Genomic DNA, 19497 nt, shown 5'->3' on the forward strand with positions numbered 1-19497 from the left:
GCCCTGCTCTGAAAATGCGAACGTCTGCAGATAGCTGGCAGCCAGAAATAGCTAGCCTGGAAAGCTGTTGCTCAGCCTCATCTGCCCATGGCACTGCTCGCACAGAGGCACAGAGACTGGGGCTGCTTGCTTGTCTTGCCACCTCAAACTTCAAACGTATCTTTGGGTGTCCATGCGGGGGCCTACGCAGCCCTGCTCTGAAAATGCGAACGTTTGTAGATTGCTCGCAGCCAGAAAGAGCTAGCCTGGACAGCTGTTGCTCAACCTCATCTGCCCATGGCACTGCTCGCACAGAGGCACAGAGACTGGGGCTGCTTGCTTGTCTTGCCCCCTCAAACTTCAAATGTATCTTTAAGGGTCCGTGCAGGGAGCTTCCGGAATCACTGCTCCGTAAATGTGAACGTCTGCAGATAGCTCGCAGCCAGAAGAGGCTAGCCTGGAAAGCTGTTGCTCAGCCTCATCTGCCCATGGCACTGCTCGCACAGAGGCACAGAGACTGGGGCTGCTTGCTTGTCTTGCAACCTCAAACTTCAAATGTATCTTAGGTGGTCCGTACCGGGCGTCTCCGGTAGCCCTGCTCTGAAAATGTGAACGTCTGCAGATAGCTCGCAGCCAGAAATAGCTAGCCTGGAAAGCTGTTGCTCAGCCTCATCTGCCCATGGCACTGCTCACACAGAGGCACAGAGACTGGGGCTGCTTGCTTGTCTTGCCCCCTCAAATTTCAAAAGTGTCTTTAGGGGTCCGTGCCGGGCACATTCAGAACTCCTGCTCCGAACATGCGAACGTCTGCAGATAGCTCGCAGCCAGAAAGAGCGAGATTGGAAAGCTGTTGCTCAGCCTCATCTGCCCATGGCACTGCTCGCACAGAGGCACAGAGACTGGGGCTACTTGCTTGTCTTGCCACCTCAAAATTCAAACGAATCTTAGGTGGACCGTACAGGGAGCTTCCGGCAGCCCTGCTCCGAATATGCGAAAGTCTGCAGATAGCTCGCAGCGAGAAAGAGCTAGCCTGGAAAGCTGTTGGTCAGCCTCATCTGCCCATGGCACTGCTCGCACACAGGCACAGAGACTGGGGCTGCTTGCTTGTCTTGCCACCTCAAACTTCAAACGTAGCTTGGGTTTTCCGTGCATGGGGCCTCTAGCACCCCTGCTCTGAAAATGCGAACGTCTGCAGATAGCTCGCAGCCAGAAAGAGCTAGCCTGGAAAGCTGTTGTTCAGCCTCATCTGCCCATGGCACTGCTTGCACAGAGGCACAGAGACTGGTGACTGCTTGCTTGTCTTGCCATCTCGAACTTCAAAACTGTATGTGGATGTCCGTGCCGGGCGACTCTGGCAGCCCTGCTCTGAAAATGCGAACGTCTGCAGATAGCTCGCAGCCAGAAAGAGCTAGCCTGGAAAGCTGTTGCTCAGCCTCATCTGCCCATGGCACTGCTCGCACAGAGGCACAGAGACTGGGGCTGTTTGCTTGTCTTGCCACCTGAAACTTCAAACGTACCTCAGAGGGTTCGTGACGGGCGCCTCTGGCAGCCCTGCTCTGAAAATGCGAACGTCTGCAGATAGCTCGCAGCCAGAAAGCGCTAGCCTGGAAAGCTGTTGCTCAGCCTCATCTGCCCATGGCACTGCTTGCACAGAGGCACAGAGACTGTGGCTGCTTGCTTGTTTTGCCACCTCAAACTCCAAACGTATCTTTGGGTGTCCATGCAGGGGCCTACGCAGCCCTGCTCTGAAAATGCGAAAGTCTGCAGATAGCTCGCAGCCAGAAAGAGCTAGCCTGGAAAGCTGTTGCTCAGCCTCATCTGCCCATGGCACTGCTCGCACAGAGGCACAGAGACTGGGGCTGCTTGCTTGTACTGCCACCTCAAACTTCAAACGTATCTTTGGGTGTCCATGCGGGGGCCTACGCAGCCCTGCTCTGAAAATGCGAACGTTTGCAGATTGCTCGCAGCCAGAAAGAGCTAGCCTGGAAAGCTGTTGCTCAGCCTCATCTGCCCATGGCACTGCTCGCACAGAGGCACAGAGACTGGGGCTGCTTGCTTGTCTTGCCACCTCAAACTTCAAACGTATCTTTAAGGGTCCGTGCAGGGAGCTTCCGGAATCACTGCTCCGTAAATGCGAACGTCTGCAGATAGCTGGCAGGCAGAAGGGGCTAGCCTGGAAAGCTGTTGCTCAGCCTCATCTGCCCATGGCACTGCTCGCACAGAGGCACAGAGACTGGGGCTGCTTGCTTGTCTTGCAACCTCAAACTTCAAATGTATCTTAGGTGGTCCGTACCGGGCGTCTCCGGTAGCCCTGCTCTGAAAATGTGAACGTCTGCAGATAGCTCGCAGCCAGAAATAGCTAGCCTGGAAAGCTGTTGCTCAGCCTCATCTGCCCATGGCACTGCTCACACAGAGGCACAGAGACTGGGGCTGCTTGCTTGTCTTGCCCCCTCAAATTTCAAAAGTGTCTTTAGGGGTCCGTGCCGGGCACATTCAGCACTCCTGCTCCGAACATGCGAACGTCTGCAGATAGCTCGCAGCCAGAAAGAGCGAGATTGGAAAGCTGTTGCTCAGCCTCATCTGCCCATGGCACTGCTCGCACAGAGGCACAGAGACTGGGGCTACTTGCTTGTCTTGCCACCTCAAAATTCAAACGAATCTTAGGTGGACCGTACAGGGAGCTTCCGGCAGCCCTGCTCCGAATATGAGAAAGTCTGCAGATAGCTCGCAGCGAGAAAGAGCTAGCCTGGAAAGCTGTTGCTCAGCCTCATCTGCCCATGGCACTGCTCGCACAGAGGCACAGAGACTGGGGGGTTCTGCTTGCTTGTCTCGCCACCTCAAACTTCAAACTTAAGTTTGGGATTCCGTGGAGTGTGCCTCCGGCAGCCCTGCTCCGAAAATGCGAACGTCTGCAGATAGCTCGAAGCCAGAAAGAACTAGTCTGGAAAACTGTTGCTCAGCCTCATCTGCCCATGGCACTGCTCGCACAGAGGCACAGAGACTGGGGCTGCTTGCTTGTCTTGCCACCTCAAACTTCAAACTTAAGTTTGGTATTTCGTGGAGAGTGCCTCCGGCAGCCCTGCTCCGAAAATGCGAACGTCTGCAGATAGATCGCAGGCAGAAAGAGCTAGCCCGGAAAACTGTTGCTCAGCCTCATCTGCCCATGGCACTGCTTGCACAGAGGCACAGAGACTGGGGCTGCTTGCTTGTACTGCCCCCTCAAACTTCAAACGTATTTTTAGGGGTCCGTGCCGGGCACATTCAGCAGTCCTGCTCCAAAAATGCGAACGTCTGCAGATAGCTCGCAGCCAGAAAGAGCTAGCCTGGAAAGCTGTTGCTCAGACTCATCTGCCCATGGCACTGCTCGCACAGAGGCACAGAGACTGGGGCTGCTTGCTTGCCTTGCCCCCTCAAAATTCAAACGTATATTAGGTGGACCGTGCCGTGCGCCTCTGGCAGCCCTGCTCCGAAAATGCGAACGTCTGCAGATAGCTCGTAGGCAGAAAGAGCTAGCCTGGAAAGCTGTTGATCAGCCACATCTGCCCATGGCACTGCTCGCACAGAGGCACAGAGACTGGGGCTGCTTGCTTGTCTTGCCACATCAAACCTGAAAAGTACCTCAGATGGTTCGTGACGTGCGCCTCTGGCAGTCCTGCTCTGAAAATGCGAACGTCTGCAGATAGCTCACAGCCAGAAAGAGCTAGCCTGGAAAGCTGTTGCTCAGCCTCATCTGCCCATGGCACTGCTCGCACAGAGGCACAGAGACTGGGGCTGCTTGCTTGTCTTGCCACCTTAAACTTCAAACGTAGCTTAGGTGGTCCGTGCATGGGGCCTCTAGCACCCCTGCTCTGAAAATGCGAACATCTGCAGATAGCTCGCAGCCAGAAAGAGCTAGCCTGGAAAGCTGTTGCTCAGCCTCATCTGCCCATGGCACTGCTCGCACAGAGGCACAGAGACTGGTGACTGCTTGCTTGTCTTGCCACCTCGAACTTCAAAACTGTATGTGGAGGTCCGTGCCGGGCGACTCTGGAAGCCCTGCTCTGAAAATGCGAACGTCTGCAGATAGCTCGCAGCCAGAAGAGGCTAGCCTGGAAAGCTGTTGCTCAGCCTCATCTGCCCATGGCACTGCTCGCACAGAGGCACAGAGACTGGGCTGCTTGCTTGTCTCGTCACCTCAAACTTCAAACTTATGTTTGGGATTCCGTGGAGGGTGCCTCTGGCAGCCCTGCTCCGAAAATGCGAACGTCTGCAGACAGCTCGCAGCCAGAAAGAGCTAGCCTAGAGAACTGTTGCTCAGCCTCATCTGCCCATGGCACTGCTCACACAGAGGCACAGAGACTGGGGCTGCTTGCTTGTCTTGCAACCTCAAACTTCAAACCTATCTTTGGGTGTCCATGCAGGGGCCTACGCAGCCCTGCTCAGAAAATGCGAATGTCTGCAGATAGCTCGCAGCCAGAAAGAGCTAGCCTGGAAAGCTGTTGCTCAGCCTCATCTGCCCATGGCACTGCTCGCACAGAGGCACAGAGACTGGGGCTGCTTGCTTGTCTTGCAACCACAAACTTCAAATGTATCTTAGGTGGTCCGTACTGGGCGTCTCTTGTAGCCCTGCTCTGAAAATGTGAACGTCTGCAGATAGCTCGCAGCCAGAAATAGGTAGCCCGGAAAGCTGTTGTTCAGCCTCATCTGCCCATGGCACTGCTCACACAGAGGCACAGAGACTGGGGCTGCTTGATTGTCTTGCCACCTCAAACTTCAAACGTAGCTTAGGTGGTCCATGCATGCGGCCTCTAGCACCCCTGCTCTGAAATGGCGAACGTCTTCAGATAGCTCGCAGGCAGAAAGAACTAGCCTGGAAAGCTGTTGCTCAGCCTCATCTGCCCATGGCACTGCTCGCACAGAGGCACAGAGACTGGGGCTGCTTGCTTGTCTTGCCACCTCAGACTTCAAACGTATCTTAGGTGGTCTGTGCCCGCCGCCTCCGGCAGCCCTGCTCCGAAAATGCGAACGTCTGCAGATAGCTCGCAGCCAGAAAGAGCTAGCCTGGAAAGCTGTTGGTCAGCCTCATCTGCCCATGGCACTGCTTGCACAGAGGCACAGAGACTGGTGACTGCTTGCTTGTTTTGCCACCTCGAACTTCAAAACTGTATGTGGAGGTCCGTGCCGGGCGACTCTGGCAGCCCTGCTCTGAAAATGCGAACGTCTGCAGATAGCTCTCAGGCAGAAAGTGCTAGCCTGGAAAGCTGTTTCTCAGCCTCATCTGCCCACGGCACTGGTCGCACAGAGGCACAGAGACTGGGGCTGCTTGCTTGTCTTGCCACTCCAAACTTCAAACGTACCTCAGATGGTTCGTGACGTGCGCCTCTGGCAGCCCTGCTCTGAAAATGCGAACGTCTGCAGATAGCTCGCAGCCAGAAAGAGCTAGCCTGGAAAGCTGTTGCTCATCCTCATCTGCCCATGGCACTGCTCGCACAGAGGCACAGAGACTGGGGCTGCTTGCTTGTCTTGCAACCTCAAACTTCAAACGTATCTTTGGGTGTCCATGCCGGGGTCTACGCAGTCCTGCTCAGAAAATGCGAATGTCTGCAGATAGGTCGCAGCCAGAAAGAGCTAGCCTGGAAAGCTGTTGCTCAGCCTCATCTGCCCATGGCACTGCTTGCACAGAGGCACAGAGACTGGTGACTGCTTGCTTGTCTTGCCACCTCGAACTTCAAAACTGTATGTGGAGGTCCGTGTCGGGCGACTCTGGCAGCCCTGCTCTGAAAATGCGAACGTCTGCAGATACATCGCAGCCAGAAAGAGCTAGCCTGGAAAGCTGTTGCTCAGCCTCATCTACCCATGGCACTGCTCGCACAGAGGCACAGAGACTGGGGCTGTTTGCTTGTCTTGCCACCTCAAACTTCAAACGTACCTCAGAGAGTTCGTGACGGGCGCCTCTGGCAGCCCTGCTCTGAAAATGCGAACGTCTGCAGATAGCTGGCAGCCAGAAAGAGCTAGCCTGGAAAGCTGTTGCTCATCCTCATCTGCCCATGGCACTGCTCGCACAGAGGCACAGAGACTGGGGCTGCTTTCTTGTCTTCCCTCCTCACACTTCAAACGTAGTTTTGGGTGTCCATGCAGGGACGTACGCAGCCCTGCTCTGAAAATGCGAACGTCTGCAGATAGCTCGCAGCCAGAAAGAGCTAGCCTGGAAAGCTCTTGCTCAGCCTCATCTGCCCATGGCACTGCTTGCACAGAGGCACAGAGACTGGTGACTGCTTGCTTCTCTTGCAACCTCAAACTTCAAAACTGTATGTGGAGGTCCGTGCCGGGCGACTCTGGCAGCCCTGCTCTGAAAATGCGAACGTCTGTAGATAGCTCGCAGCCAGAAAGAGTTGGCCTGGAAAGCTGTTGCTCAGCCTCATCTGCCCACGGCACTGCTCGCACAGAGGCACAGAGACTGGGGCTGCTTGCTTGTCTTGCCACCTTAAACTTCAAACGTAGCTTAGGTGGTCCGTGCATGGGGCCTCTAGCACCCCTGCTCTGAAAATGCGAACATCTGCAGATAGGTCGTAGCCAGAAAGAGCTAGCCTGGAAAGCTGTTGCTCAGCCTCATCTGCCCATGGCACTGCTCGCACAGAGGCACAGAGACTGGTGACTGCTTGCTTGTCTTGCCACCTCGAACTTCAAAACTGTATGTGGTGGTCCGTGCCGGGCGACTCTGGAAGCCCTGCTCTGAAAATGCGAACGTCTGCAGATAGCTGGCAGCCAGAAATAGCTAGCCTGGAAAGCTGTTGCTCAGCCTCATCTGCCCATGGCACTGCTCGCACAGAGGCACAGAGACTGGGGCTGCTTGCTTGTCTTGCCACCTCAAACTTCAAACGTATCTTTGGGTGTCCATGCGGGGGCCTACGCAGCCCTGCTCTGAAAATGCGAACGTTTGCAGATTGCTCGCAGCCAGAAAGAGCTAGCCTGGACAGCTGTTGCTCAGCCTCATCTGCCCATGGCACTGCTCGCACAGAGGCACAGAGACTGGGGCTGCTTGCTTGTCTTGCCACCTCAAACTTCAAATGTATCTTTAAGGGTCCGTGCAGGGAGCTTCCGGAATCACTGCTCCGTAAATGTGAACGTCTGCAGATAGCTCGCAGCCAGAAGAGGCTAGCCTGGAAAGCTGTTGCTCAGCCTCATCTGCCCATGGCACTGCTCGCACAGAGGCACAGAGACTGGGGCTGCTTGCTTGTCTTGCAACCTCAAACTTCAAATGTATCTTAGGTGGTCCGTACCGGGCGTCTCCGGTAGCCCTGCTCTGAAAATGTGAACATCTGCAGATAGCTCGCAGCCAGAAATAGCTAGCCTGGAAAGCTGTTGCTCAGCCTCATCTGCCCATGGCACTGCTCACACAGAGGCACAGAGACTGGGGCTGCTTGCTTGTCTTGCCCCCTCAAATTTCAAAAGTGTCTTTAGGGGTCCGTGCCGGGCACATTCAGCACTCCTGCTCCGAACATGCGAACGTCTGCAGATAGCTCGCAGCCAGAAAGAGCGAGATTGGAAAGCTGTTGCTCAGCCTCATCTGCCCATGGCACTGCTCGCACAGAGGCACAGAGACTGGGGCTACTTGCTTGTCTTGCCACCTCAAAATTCAAACGAATCTTAGGTGGACCGTACAGGGAGCTTCCGGCAGCCCTGCTCCGAATATGCGAAAGTCTGCAGATAGCTCGCAGCGAGAAAGAGCTAGCCTGGAAAGCTGTTGGTCAGCCTCATCTGCCCATGGCACTGCTCGCACAGAGGCACAGAGACTGGGGCTGCTTGCTTGTCTTGCCACCTCAAACTTCAAACGTAGCTTGGGTTTTCCGTGCATGGGGCTTCTAGCACCCCTGCTCTGAAAATGCGAACGTCTGCAGATAGCTCGCAGCCAGAAAGAGCTAGCCTGGAAAGCTGTTGCTCAGCCTCATCTGCCCATGGCACTGCTTGCACAGAGGCACAGAGACTGGTGACTGCTTGCTTGTCTTGCTATCTCGAACTTCAAAACTGTATGTGGATGTCCGTGCCGGGCGACTCTGGCAGCCCTGCTCTGAAAATGCGAACGTCTGCAGATAGCTCGCAGCCAGAAAGAGCTAGCCTGGAAAGCTGTTGCTCAGCCTCATCTGCCCATGGCACTGCTCGCACAGAGGCACAGAGACTGGGGCTGCTTGCTTGTCTTGCCACCTTAAACTTCAAACGTAGCTTAGGTGGTCCGTGCATGGGGCCTCTAGCACCCCTGCTCTGAAAATGCGAACATCTGCAGATAGCTCGCAGCCAGAAAGAGCTAGCCTGGAAAGCTGTTGCTCAGCCTCATCTGCCCATGGCACTGCTCGCACAGAGGCACAGAGACTGGTGACTGCTTGCTTGTCTTGCCACCTCGAACTTCAAAACTGTATGTGGAGGTCCGTGCCGGGCGACTCTGGAAGCCCTGCTCTGAAAATGCGAACGTCTGCAGATAGCTCGCAGCCAGAAGAGGCTAGCCTGGAAAGCTGTTGCTCAGCCTCATCTGCCCATGGCACTGCTCGCACAGAGGCACAGAGACTGGGCTGCTTGCTTGTCTCGTCACCTCAAACTTCAAACTTATGTTTGGGATTCCGTGGAGGGTGCCTCTGGCAGCCCTGCTCCGAAAATGCGAACGTCTGCAGACAGCTCGCAGCCAGAAAGAGCTAGCCTAGAGAACTGTTGCTCAGCCTCATCTGCCCATGGCACTGCTCACACAGAGGCACAGAGACTGGGGCTGCTTGCTTGTCTTGCAACCTCAAACTTCAAACCTATCTTTGGGTGTCCATGCAGGGGCCTACGCAGCCCTGCTCAGAAAATGCGAATGTCTGCAGATAGCTCGTAGCCAGAAAGAGCTAGCCTGGAAAGCTGTTGCTCAGCCTCATCTGCCCATGGCACTGCTCGCACAGAGGCACAGAGACTGGGGCTGCTTGCTTGTCTTGCAACCACAAACTTCAAATGTATCTTAGGTGGTCCGTACCGGGCGTCTCTTGTAGCCCTGCTCTGAAAATGTGAACGTCTGCAGATAGCTCGCAGCCAGAAATAGGTAGCCCGGAAAGCTGTTGTTCAGCCTCATCTGCCCATGGCACTGCTCACACAGAGGCACAGAGACTGGGGCTGCTTGATTGTCTTGCCACCTCAAACTTCAAACGTAGCTTAGGTGGTCCATGCATGCGGCCTCTAGCACCCCTGCTCTGAAATGGCGAACGTCTTCAGATAGCTCGCAGGCAGAAAGAACTAGCCTGGAAAGCTGTTGCTCAGCCTCATCTGCCCATGGCACTGCTCGCACAGAGGCACAGAGACTGGGGCTGCTTGCTTGTCTTGCCACCTCAGACTTCAAACGTATCTTAGGTGGTCTGTGCCCGCCGCCTCCGGCAGCCCTGCTCCGAAAATGCGAACGTCTGCAGATAGCTCGCAGCCAGAAAGAGCTAGCCTGGAAAGCTGTTGGTCAGCCTCATCTGCCCATGGCACTGCTTGCACAGAGGCACAGAGACTGGTGACTGCTTGCTTGTTTTGCCACCTCGAACTTCAAAACTGTATGTGGAGGTCCGTGCCGGGCGACTCTGGCAGCCCTGCTCTGAAAATGCGAACGTCTGCAGATAGCTCTCAGGCAGAAAGTGCTAGCCTGGAAAGCTGTTTCTCAGCCTCATCTGCCCACGGCACTGGTCGCACAGAGGCACAGAGACTGGGGCTGCTTGCTTGTCTTGCCACTCCAAACTTCAAACGTACCTCAGATGGTTCGTGACGTGCGCCTCTGGCAGCCCTGCTCTGAAAATGCGAACGTCTGCAGATAGCTCGCAGCCAGAAAGAGCTAGCCTGGAAAGCTGTTGCTCATCCTCATCTGCCCATGGCACTGCTCGCACAGAGGCACAGAGACTGGGGCTGCTTGCTTGTCTTGCAACCTCAAACTTCAAACGTATCTTTGGGTGTCCATGCCGGGGTCTACGCAGTCCTGCTCAGAAAATGCGAATGTCTGCAGATAGGTCGCAGCCAGAAAGAGCTAGCCTGGAAAGCTGTTGCTCAGCCTCATCTGCCCATGGCACTGCTTGCACAGAGGCACAGAGACTGGTGACTGCTTGCTTGTCTTGCCACCTCGAACTTCAAAACTGTATGTGGAGGTCCGTGTCGGGCGACTCTGGCAGCCCTGCTCTGAAAATGCGAACGTCTGCAGATACATCGCAGCCAGAAAGAGCTAGCCTGGAAAGCTGTTGCTCAGCCTCATCTACCCATGGCACTGCTCGCACAGAGGCACAGAGACTGGGGCTGTTTGCTTGTCTTGCCACCTCAAACTTCAAACGTACCTCAGAGAGTTCGTGACGGGCGCCTCTGGCACCCCTGCTCTGAAAATGCGAACGTCTGCAGATAGCTGGCAGCCAGAAAGAGCTAGCCTGGAAAGCTGTTGCTCATCCTCATCTGCCCATGGCACTGCTCGCACAGAGGCACAGAGACTGGGGCTGCTTTCTTGTCTTCCCTCCTCACACTTCAAACGTAGTTTTGGGTGTCCATGCAGGGACGTACGCAGCCCTGCTCTGAAAATGCGAACGTCTGCAGATAGCTCGCAGCCAGAAAGAGCTAGCCTGGAAAGCTCTTGCTCAGCCTCATCTGCCCATGGCACTGCTTGCACAGAGGCACAGAGACTGGTGACTGCTTGCTTCTCTTGCAACCTCAAACTTCAAAACTGTATGTGGAGGTCCGTGCCGGGCGACTCTGGCAGCCCTGCTCTGAAAATGCGAACGTCTGTAGATAGCTCGCAGCCAGAAAGAGTTGGCCTGGAAAGCTGTTGCTCAGCCTCATCTGCCCACGGCACTGCTCGCACAGAGGCACAGAGACTGGGGCTGCTTGCTTGTCTTGCCACCTTAAACTTCAAACGTAGCTTAGGTGGTCCGTGCATGGGGCCTCTAGCACCCCTGCTCTGAAAATGCGAACATCTGCAGATAGGTCGCAGCCAGAAAGAGCTAGCCTGGAAAGCTGTTGCTCAGCCTCATCTGCCCATGGCACTGCTCGCACAGAGGCACAGAGACTGGTGACTGCTTGCTTGTCTTGCCACCTCGAACTTCAAAACTGTATGTGGTGGTCCGTGCCGGGCGACTCTGGAAGCCCTGCTCTGAAAATGCGAACGTCTGCAGATAGCTGGCAGCCAGAAATAGCTAGCCTGGAAAGCTGTTGCTCAGCCTCATCTGCCCATGGCACTGCTCGCACAGAGGCACAGAGACTGGGGCTGCTTGCTTGTCTTGCCACCTCAAACTTCAAACGTATCTTTGGGTGTCCATGCGGGGGCCTACGCAGCCCTGCTCTGAAAATGCGAACGTTTGCAGATTGCTCGCAGCCAGAAAGAGCTAGCCTGGACAGCTGTTGCTCAGCCTCATCTGCCCATGGCACTGCTCGCACAGAGGCACAGAGACTGGGGCTGCTTGCTTGTCTTGCCACCTCAAACTTCAAATGTATCTTTAAGGGTCCGTGCAGGGAGCTTCCGGAATCACTGCTCCGTAAATGTGAACGTCTGCAGATAGCTCGCAGCCAGAAGAGGCTAGCCTGGAAAGCTGTTGCTCAGCCTCATCTGCCCATGGCACTGCTCGCACAGAGGCACAGAGACTGGGGCTGCTTGCTTGTCTTGCAACCTCAAACTTCAAATGTATCTTAGGTGGTCCGTACCGGGCGTCTCCGGTAGCCCTGCTCTGAAAATGTGAACGTCTGCAGATAGCTCGCAGCCAGAAATAGCTAGCCTGGAAAGCTGTTGCTCAGCCTCATCTGCCCATGGCACTGCTCACACAGAGGCACAGAGACTGGGGCTGCTTGCTTGTCTTGCCCCCTCAAATTTCAAAAGTGTCTTTAGGGGTCCGTGCCGGGCACATTCAGCACTCCTGCTCCGAACATGCGAACGTCTGCAGATAGCTCGCAGCCAGAAAGAGCGAGATTGGAAAGCTGTTGCTCAGCCTCATCTGCCCATGGCACTGCTCGCACAGAGGCACAGAGACTGGGGCTACTTGCTTGTCTTGCCACCTCAAAATTCAAACGAATCTTAGGTGGACCGTACAGGGAGCTTCCGGCAGCCCTGCTCCGAATATGCGAAAGTCTGCAGATAGCTCGCAGCGAGAAAGAGCTAGCCTGGAAAGCTGTTGGTCAGCCTCATCTGCCCATGGCACTGCTCGCACAGAGGCACAGAGACTGGGGCTGCTTGCTTGTCTTGCCACCTCAAACTTCAAACGTAGCTTGGGTTTTCCGTGCATGGGGCTTCTAGCACCCCTGCTCTGAAAATGCGAACGTCTGCAGATAGCTCGCAGCCAGAAAGAGCTAGCCTGGAAAGCTGTTGCTCAGCCTCATCTGCCCATGGCACTGCTTGCACAGAGGCACAGAGACTGGTGACTGCTTGCTTGTCTTGCTATCTCGAACTTCAAAACTGTATGTGGATGTCCGTGCCGGGCGACTCTGGCAGCCCTGCTCTGAAAATGCGAACGTCTGCAGATAGCTCGCAGCCAGAAAGAGCTAGCCTGGAAAGCTGTTGCTCAGCCTCATCTGCCCATGGCACTGCTCGCACAGAGGCACAGAGACTGGGGCTGTTTGCTTGTCTTGCCACCTCAAACTTCAAACGTACCTCAGAGGGTTCGTGACGGGCGCCTCTGGCAGCCCTGCTCTGAAAATGCGAACGTCTGCAGATAGCTCGCAGCCAGAAAGCGCTAGCCTGGAAAGCTGTTGCTCAGCCTCATCTGCCCATGGCACTGCTTGCACAGAGGCACAGAGACTGTGGCTGCTTGCTTGTTTTGCCACCTCAAACTCCAAACGTATCTTTGGGTGTCCATGCAGGGGCCTACGCAGCCCTGCTCTGAAAATGCGAAAGTCTGCAGATAGCTCGCAGCCAGAAAGAGCTAGCCTGGAAAGCTGTTGCTCAGCCTCATCTGCCCATGGCACTGCTCGCACAGAGGCACAGAGACTGGGGCTGCTTGCTTGTACTGCCACCTCAAACTTCAAACGTATCTTTGGGTGTCCATGCGGGGGCCTACGCAGCCCTGCTCTGAAAATGCGAACGTTTGCAGATTGCTCGCAGCCAGAAAGAGCTAGCCTGGAAAGCTGTTGCTCAGCCTCATCTGCCCATGGCACTGCTCGCACAGAGGCACAGAGACTGGGGCTGCTTGCTTGTCTTGCCACCTCAAACTTCAAACGTATCTTTAAGGGTCCGTGCAGGGAGCTTCCGGAATCACTGCTCCGTAAATGCGAACGTCTGCAGATAGCTCGCAGCCAGAAGAGGCTAGCCTGGAAAGCTGTTGCTCAGCCTCATCTGCCCATGGCACTGCTCGCACAGAGGCACAGAGACTGGGGCTGCTTGCTTGTCTTGCAACCTCAAACTTCAAATGTATCTTAGGTGGTCCGTACCGGGCGTCTCCGGTAGCCCTGCTCTGAAAATGTGAACGTCTGCAGATAGCTCGCAGCCAGAAATAGCTAGCCTGGAAAGCTGTTGCTCAGCCTCATCTGCCCATGGCACTGCTCACACAGAGGCACAGAGACTGGGGCTGCTTGCTTGTCTTGCCCCCTCAAATTTCAAAAGTGTCTTTAGGGGTCCGTGCCGGGCACATTCAGCACTCCTGCTCCGAACATGCGAACGTCTGCAGATAGCTCGCAGCCAGAAAGAGCGAGATTGGAAAGCTGTTGCTCAGCCTCATCTGCCCATGGCACTGCTCGCACAGAGGCACAGAGACTGGGGCTACTTGCTTGTCTTGCCACCTCAAAATTCAAACGAATCTTAGGTGGACCGTACAGGGAGCTTCCGGCAGCCCTGCTCCGAATATGCGAAAGTCTGCAGATAGCTTGCAGCGAGAAAGAGCTAGCCTGGAAAGCTGTTGGTCAGCCTCATCTGCCCATGGCACTGCTCGCACAGAGGCACAGAGACTGGGGCTGCTTGCTTGTCTTGCCACCTCAAACTTCAAACGTAGCTTGGGTTTTCCGTGCATGGGGCCTCTAGCACCCCTGCTCTGAAAATGCGAACATCTGCAGATAGCTCGCAGCCAGAAAGAGCTAGCCTGGAAAGCTGTTGCTCAGCCTCATCTGCCCATGGCACTGCTTGCACAGAGGCACAGAGACTGGTGACTGCTTGCTTGTCTTGCCATCTCGAACTTCAAAACTGTATGTGGAGGTCCGTGCCGGGCGACTCTGGCAGCCCTGCTCTGAAAATGCGAAAATCTGCAGATATTTCGCAGCCAGAAAGAGCTAGCCTGGAAAGCTGTTGCTCAGCCTCATCTGCCCATGGCACTGCTCGCACAGAGGCACAGAGACTGGGGCTGTTTGCTTGTCTTGCCACCTCAAACTTCAAACGTACCTCAGAGGGTTCGTGACGGGCGCCTCTGGCAGCCCTGCTCTGAAAATGCGAACGTCTGCAGATAGCTCGCAGCCAGAAAGCGCTAGCCTGGAAAGCTGTTGCTCAGCCTCATCTGCCCATGGCACTGCTCGCACAGAGGCACAGAGACTGGGGCTGCTTGCTTGTCTTGCAACCTCAAACTTCAAATGTATCTTAGGCGGTCCGTACCGGGCGTCTCCGGTAGCCCTGCTCTGAAAATGTGAACGTCTGCAGATAGCTCGCAGCCAGAAATAGCTAGCCTGGAAAGCTGTTGCTGAGCCTCATCTGCCCATGGCACTGCTCACACAGAGGCACAGAGACTGGGGCTGCTTGCTTGTCTTGCAACCTCAAATTTCAAAAGTGTCTGTAGGGGTCCGTGCCGGGCACATTCAGCACTCCTGCTCCGAACATGCGAACGTCTGCAGATAGCTCGCAGCCAGAAATAGCTAGCCTGGAAAGCTGTTGCTCAGCCTCATCTGCCCATGGCACTGCTCACACAGAGGCACAGAGACTGGGGCTGCTTGCTTGTCTTGCCCCCTCAAATTTCAAAAGTGTCTTTAGGGGTCCGTGCCGGGCACATTCAGCACTCCTGCTCCGAACATGCGAACGTCTGCAGATAGCTCGCAGCCAGAAAGAGCGAGATTGGAAAGCTGTTGCTCAGCCTCATCTGCCCATGGCACTGCTCGCACAGAGGCACAGAGACTGGGGCTACTTGCTTGTCTTGCCACCTCAAAATTCAAACGAATCTTAGGTGGACCGTACAGGGAGCTTCCGGCAGCCCTGCTCCGAATATGCGAAAGTCTGCAGATAGCTCGCAGCGAGAAAGAGCTAGCCTGGAAAGCTGTTGGTCAGCCTCATCTGCCCATGGCACTGCTCGCACAGAGGCACAGAGACTGGGGCTGCTTGCTTGTCTTGCCACCTCAAACTTCAAACGTAGCTTGGGTTTTCCGTGCATGGGGCTTCTAGCACCCCTGCTCTGAAAATGCGAACGTCTGCAGATAGCTCGCAGCCAGAAAGAGCTAGCCTGGAAAGCTGTTGCTCAGCCTCATCTGCCCATGGCACTGCTTGCACAGAGGCACAGAGACTGGTGACTGCTTGCTTGTCTTGCCATCTCGAACTTCAAAACTGTATGTGGATGTCCGTGCCGGGCGACTCTGGCAGCCCTGCTCTGAAAATGCGAACGTCTGCAGATAGCTCGCAGCCAGAAAGAGCTAGCCTGGAAAGCTGTTGCTCAGCCTCATCTGCCCATGGCACTGCTCGCACAGAGGCACAGAGACTGGGGCTGTTTGCTTGTCTTGCCACCTCAAACTTCAAACGTACCTCAGAGGGTTCGTGACGGGCGCCTCTGGCAGCCCTGCTCTGAAAATGCGAACGTCTGCAGATAGCTCGCAGCCAGAAAGCGCTAGCCTGGAAAGCTGTTGCTCAGCCTCATCTGCCCATGGCACTGCTTGCACAGAGGCACAGAGACTGTGGCTGCTTGCTTGTTTTGCCACCTCAAACTCCAAACGTATCTTTGGGTGTCCATGCAGGGGCCTACGCAGCCCTGCTCTGAAAATGCGAAAGTCTGCAGATAGCTCGCAGCCAGAAAGAGCTAGCCTGGAAAGCTGTTGCTCAGCCTCATCTGCCCATGGCACTGCTCGCACAGAGGCACAGAGACTGGGGCTGCTTGCTTGTACTGCCACCTCAAACTTCAAACGTATCTTTGGGTGTCCATGCGGGGGCCTACGCAGCCCTGCTCTGAAAATGCGAACGTTTGCAGATTGCTCGCAGCCAGAAAGAGCTAGCCTGGAAAGCTGTTGCTCAGCCTCATCTGCCCATGGCACTGCTCGCACAGAGGCACAGAGACTGGGGCTGCTTGCTTGTCTTGCCACCTCAAACTTCAAACGTATCTTTAAGGGTCCGTGCAGGGAGCTTCCGGAATCACTGCTCCGTAAATGCGAACGTCTGCAGATAGCTCGCAGCCAGAAGAGGCTAGCCTGGAAAGCTGTTGCTCAGCCTCATCTGCCCATGGCACTGCTCGCACAGAGGCACAGAGACTGGGGCTGCTTGCTTGTCTTGCAACCTCAAACTTCAAATGTATCTTAGGTGGTCCGTACCGGGCGTCTCCGGTAGCCCTGCTCTGAAAATGTGAACGTCTGCAGATAGCTCGCAGCCAGAAATAGCTAGCCTGGAAAGCTGTTGCTCAGCCTCATCTGCCCATGGCACTGCTCACACAGAGGCACAGAGACTGGGGCTGCTTGCTTGTCTTGCCCCCTCAAATTTCAAAAGTGTCTTTAGGGGTCCGTGCCGGGCACATTCAGCACTCCTGCTCCGAACATGCGAACGTCTGCAGATAGCTCGCAGCCAGAAAGAGCGAGATTGGAAAGCTGTTGCTCAGCCTCATCTGCCCATGGCACTGCTCGCACAGAGGCACAGAGACTGGGGCTACTTGCTTGTCTTGCCACCTCAAAATTCAAACGAATCTTAGGTGGACCGTACAGGGAGCTTCCGGCAGCCCTGCTCCGAATATGCGAAAGTCTGCAGATAGCTTGCAGCGAGAAAGAGCTAGCCTGGAAAGCTGTTGGTCAGCCTCATCTGCCCATGGCACTGCTCGCACAGAGGCACAGAGACTGGGGCTGCTTGCTTGTCTTGCCACCTCAAACTTCAAACGTAGCTTGGGTTTTCCGTGCATGGGGCCTCTAGCACCCCTGCTCTGAAAATGCGAACATCTGCAGATAGCTCGCAGCCAGAAAGAGCTAGCCTGGAAAGCTGTTGCTCAGCCTCATCTGCCCATGGCACTGCTTGCACAGAGGCACAGAGACTGGTGACTGCTTGCTTGTCTTGCCATCTCGAACTTCAAAACTGTATGTGGAGGTCCGTGCCGGGCGACTCTGGCAGCCCTGCTCTGAAAATGCGAACGTTTGCAGATTGCTCGCAGCCAGAAAGAGCTAGCCTGGACAGCTGTTGCTCAGCCTCATCTGCCCATGGCACTGCTCGCACAGAGGCACAGAGACTGGGGCTGCTTGCTTGTCTTGCCACCTCAAACTTCAAATGTATCTTTAAGGGTCCGTGCAGGGAGCTTCCGGAATCACTGCTCCGTAAATGTGAACGTCTGCAGATAGCTCGCAGCCAGAAGAGGCTAGCCTGGAAAGCTGTTGCTCAGCCTCATCTGCCCATGGCACTGCTCGCACAGAGGCACAGAGACTGGGGCTGCTTGCTTGTCTTGCAACCTCAAACTTCAAATGTATCTTAGGTGGTCCGTACCGGGCGTCTCCGGTAGCCCTGCTCTGAAAATGTGAACGTCTGCAGATAGCTCGCAGCCAGAAATAGCTAGCCTGGAAAGCTGTTGCTCAGCCTCATCTGCCCATGGCACTGCTCACACAGAGGCACAGAGACTGGGGCTGCTTGCTTGTCTTGCCCCCTCAAATTTCAAAAGTGTCTTTAGGGGTCCGTGCCGGGCACATTCAGCACTCCTGCTCCGAACATGCGAACGTCTGCAGATAGCTCGCAGCCAGAAAGAGCGAGATTGGAAAGCTGTTGCTCAGCCTCATCTGCCCATGGCACTGCTCGCACAGAGGCACAGAGACTGGGGCTACTTGCTTGTCTTGCCACCTCAAAATTCAAACGAATCTTAGGTGGACCGTACAGGGAGCTTCCGGCAGCCCTGCTCCGAATATGCGAAAGTCTGCAGATAGCTCGCAGCGAGAAAGAGCTAGCCTGGAAAGCTGTTGGTCAGCCTCATCTGCCCATGGCACTGCTCGCACAGAGGCACAGAGACTGGGGCTGCTTGCTTGTCTTGCCACCTCAAACTTCAAACGTAGCTTGGGTTTTCCGTGCATGGGGCTTCTAGCACCCCTGCTCTGAAAATGCGAACGTCTGCAGATAGCTCGCAGCCAGAAAGAGCTAGCCTGGAAAGCTGTTGCTCAGCCTCATCTGCCCATGGCACTGCTTGCACAGAGGCACAGAGACTGGTGACTGCTTGCTTGTCTTGCCATCTCGAACTTCAAAACTGTATGTGGATGTCCGTGCCGGGCGACTCTGGCAGCCCTGCTCTGAAAATGCGAACGTCTGCAGATAGCTCGCAGCCAGAAAGAGCTAGCCTGGAAAGCTGTTGCTCAGCCTCATCTGCCCATGGCACTGCTCGCACAGAGGCACAGAGACTGGGGCTGTTTGCTTGTCTTGCCACCTCAAACTTCAAACGTACCTCAGAGGGTTCGTGACGGGCGCCTCTGGCAGCCCTGCTCTGAAAATGCGAACGTCTGCAGATAGCTCGCAGCCAGAAAGCGCTAGCCTGGAAAGCTGTTGCTCAGCCTCATCTGCCCATGGCACTGCTTGCACAGAGGCACAGAGACTGTGGCTGCTTGCTTGTTTTGCCACCTCAAACTCCAAACGTATCTTTGGGTGTCCATGCAGGGGCCTACGCAGCCCTGCTCTGAAAATGCGAAAGTCTGCAGATAGCTCGCAGCCAGAAAGAGCTAGCCTGGAAAGCTGTTGCTCAGCCTCATCTGCCCATGGCACTGCTCGCACAGAGGCACAGAGACTGGGGCTGCTTGCTTGTACTGCCACCTCAAACTTCAAACGTATCTTTGGGTGTCCATGCGGGGGCCTACGCAGCCCTGCTCTGAAAATGCGAACGTTTGCAGATTGCTCGCAGCCAGAAAGAGCTAGCCTGGAAAGCTGTTGCTCAGCCTCATCTGCCCATGGCACTGCTCGCACAGAGGCACAGAGACTGGGGCTGCTTGCTTGTCTTGCCACCTCAAACTTCAAACGTATCTTTAAGGGTCCGTGCAGGGAGCTTCCGGAATCACTGCTCCGTAAATGCGAACGTCTGCAGATAGCTCGCAGCCAGAAGAGGCTAGCCTGGAAAGCTGTTGCTCAGCCTCATCTGCCCATGGCACTGCTCGCACAGAGGCACAGAGACTGGGGCTGCTTGCTTGTCTTGCAACCTCAAACTTCAAATGTATCTTAGGTGGTCCGTACCGGGCGTCTCCGGTAGCCCTGCTCTGAAAATGTGAACGTCTGCAGATAGCTCGCAGCCAGAAATAGCTAGCCTGGAAAGCTGTTGCTCAGCCTCATCTGCCCATGGCACTGCTCACACAGAGGCACAGAGACTGGGGCTGCTTGCTTGTCTTGCCCCCTCAAATTTCAAAAGTGTCTTTAGGGGTCCGTGCCGGGCACATTCAGCACTCCTGCTCCGAACATGCGAACGTCTGCAG

This window comes from Opisthocomus hoazin, chromosome 15 (assembly GCF_030867145.1).
Source record: "Opisthocomus hoazin isolate bOpiHoa1 chromosome 15, bOpiHoa1.hap1, whole genome shotgun sequence".
NCBI lineage: Eukaryota > Metazoa > Chordata > Aves > Opisthocomiformes > Opisthocomidae > Opisthocomus > Opisthocomus hoazin.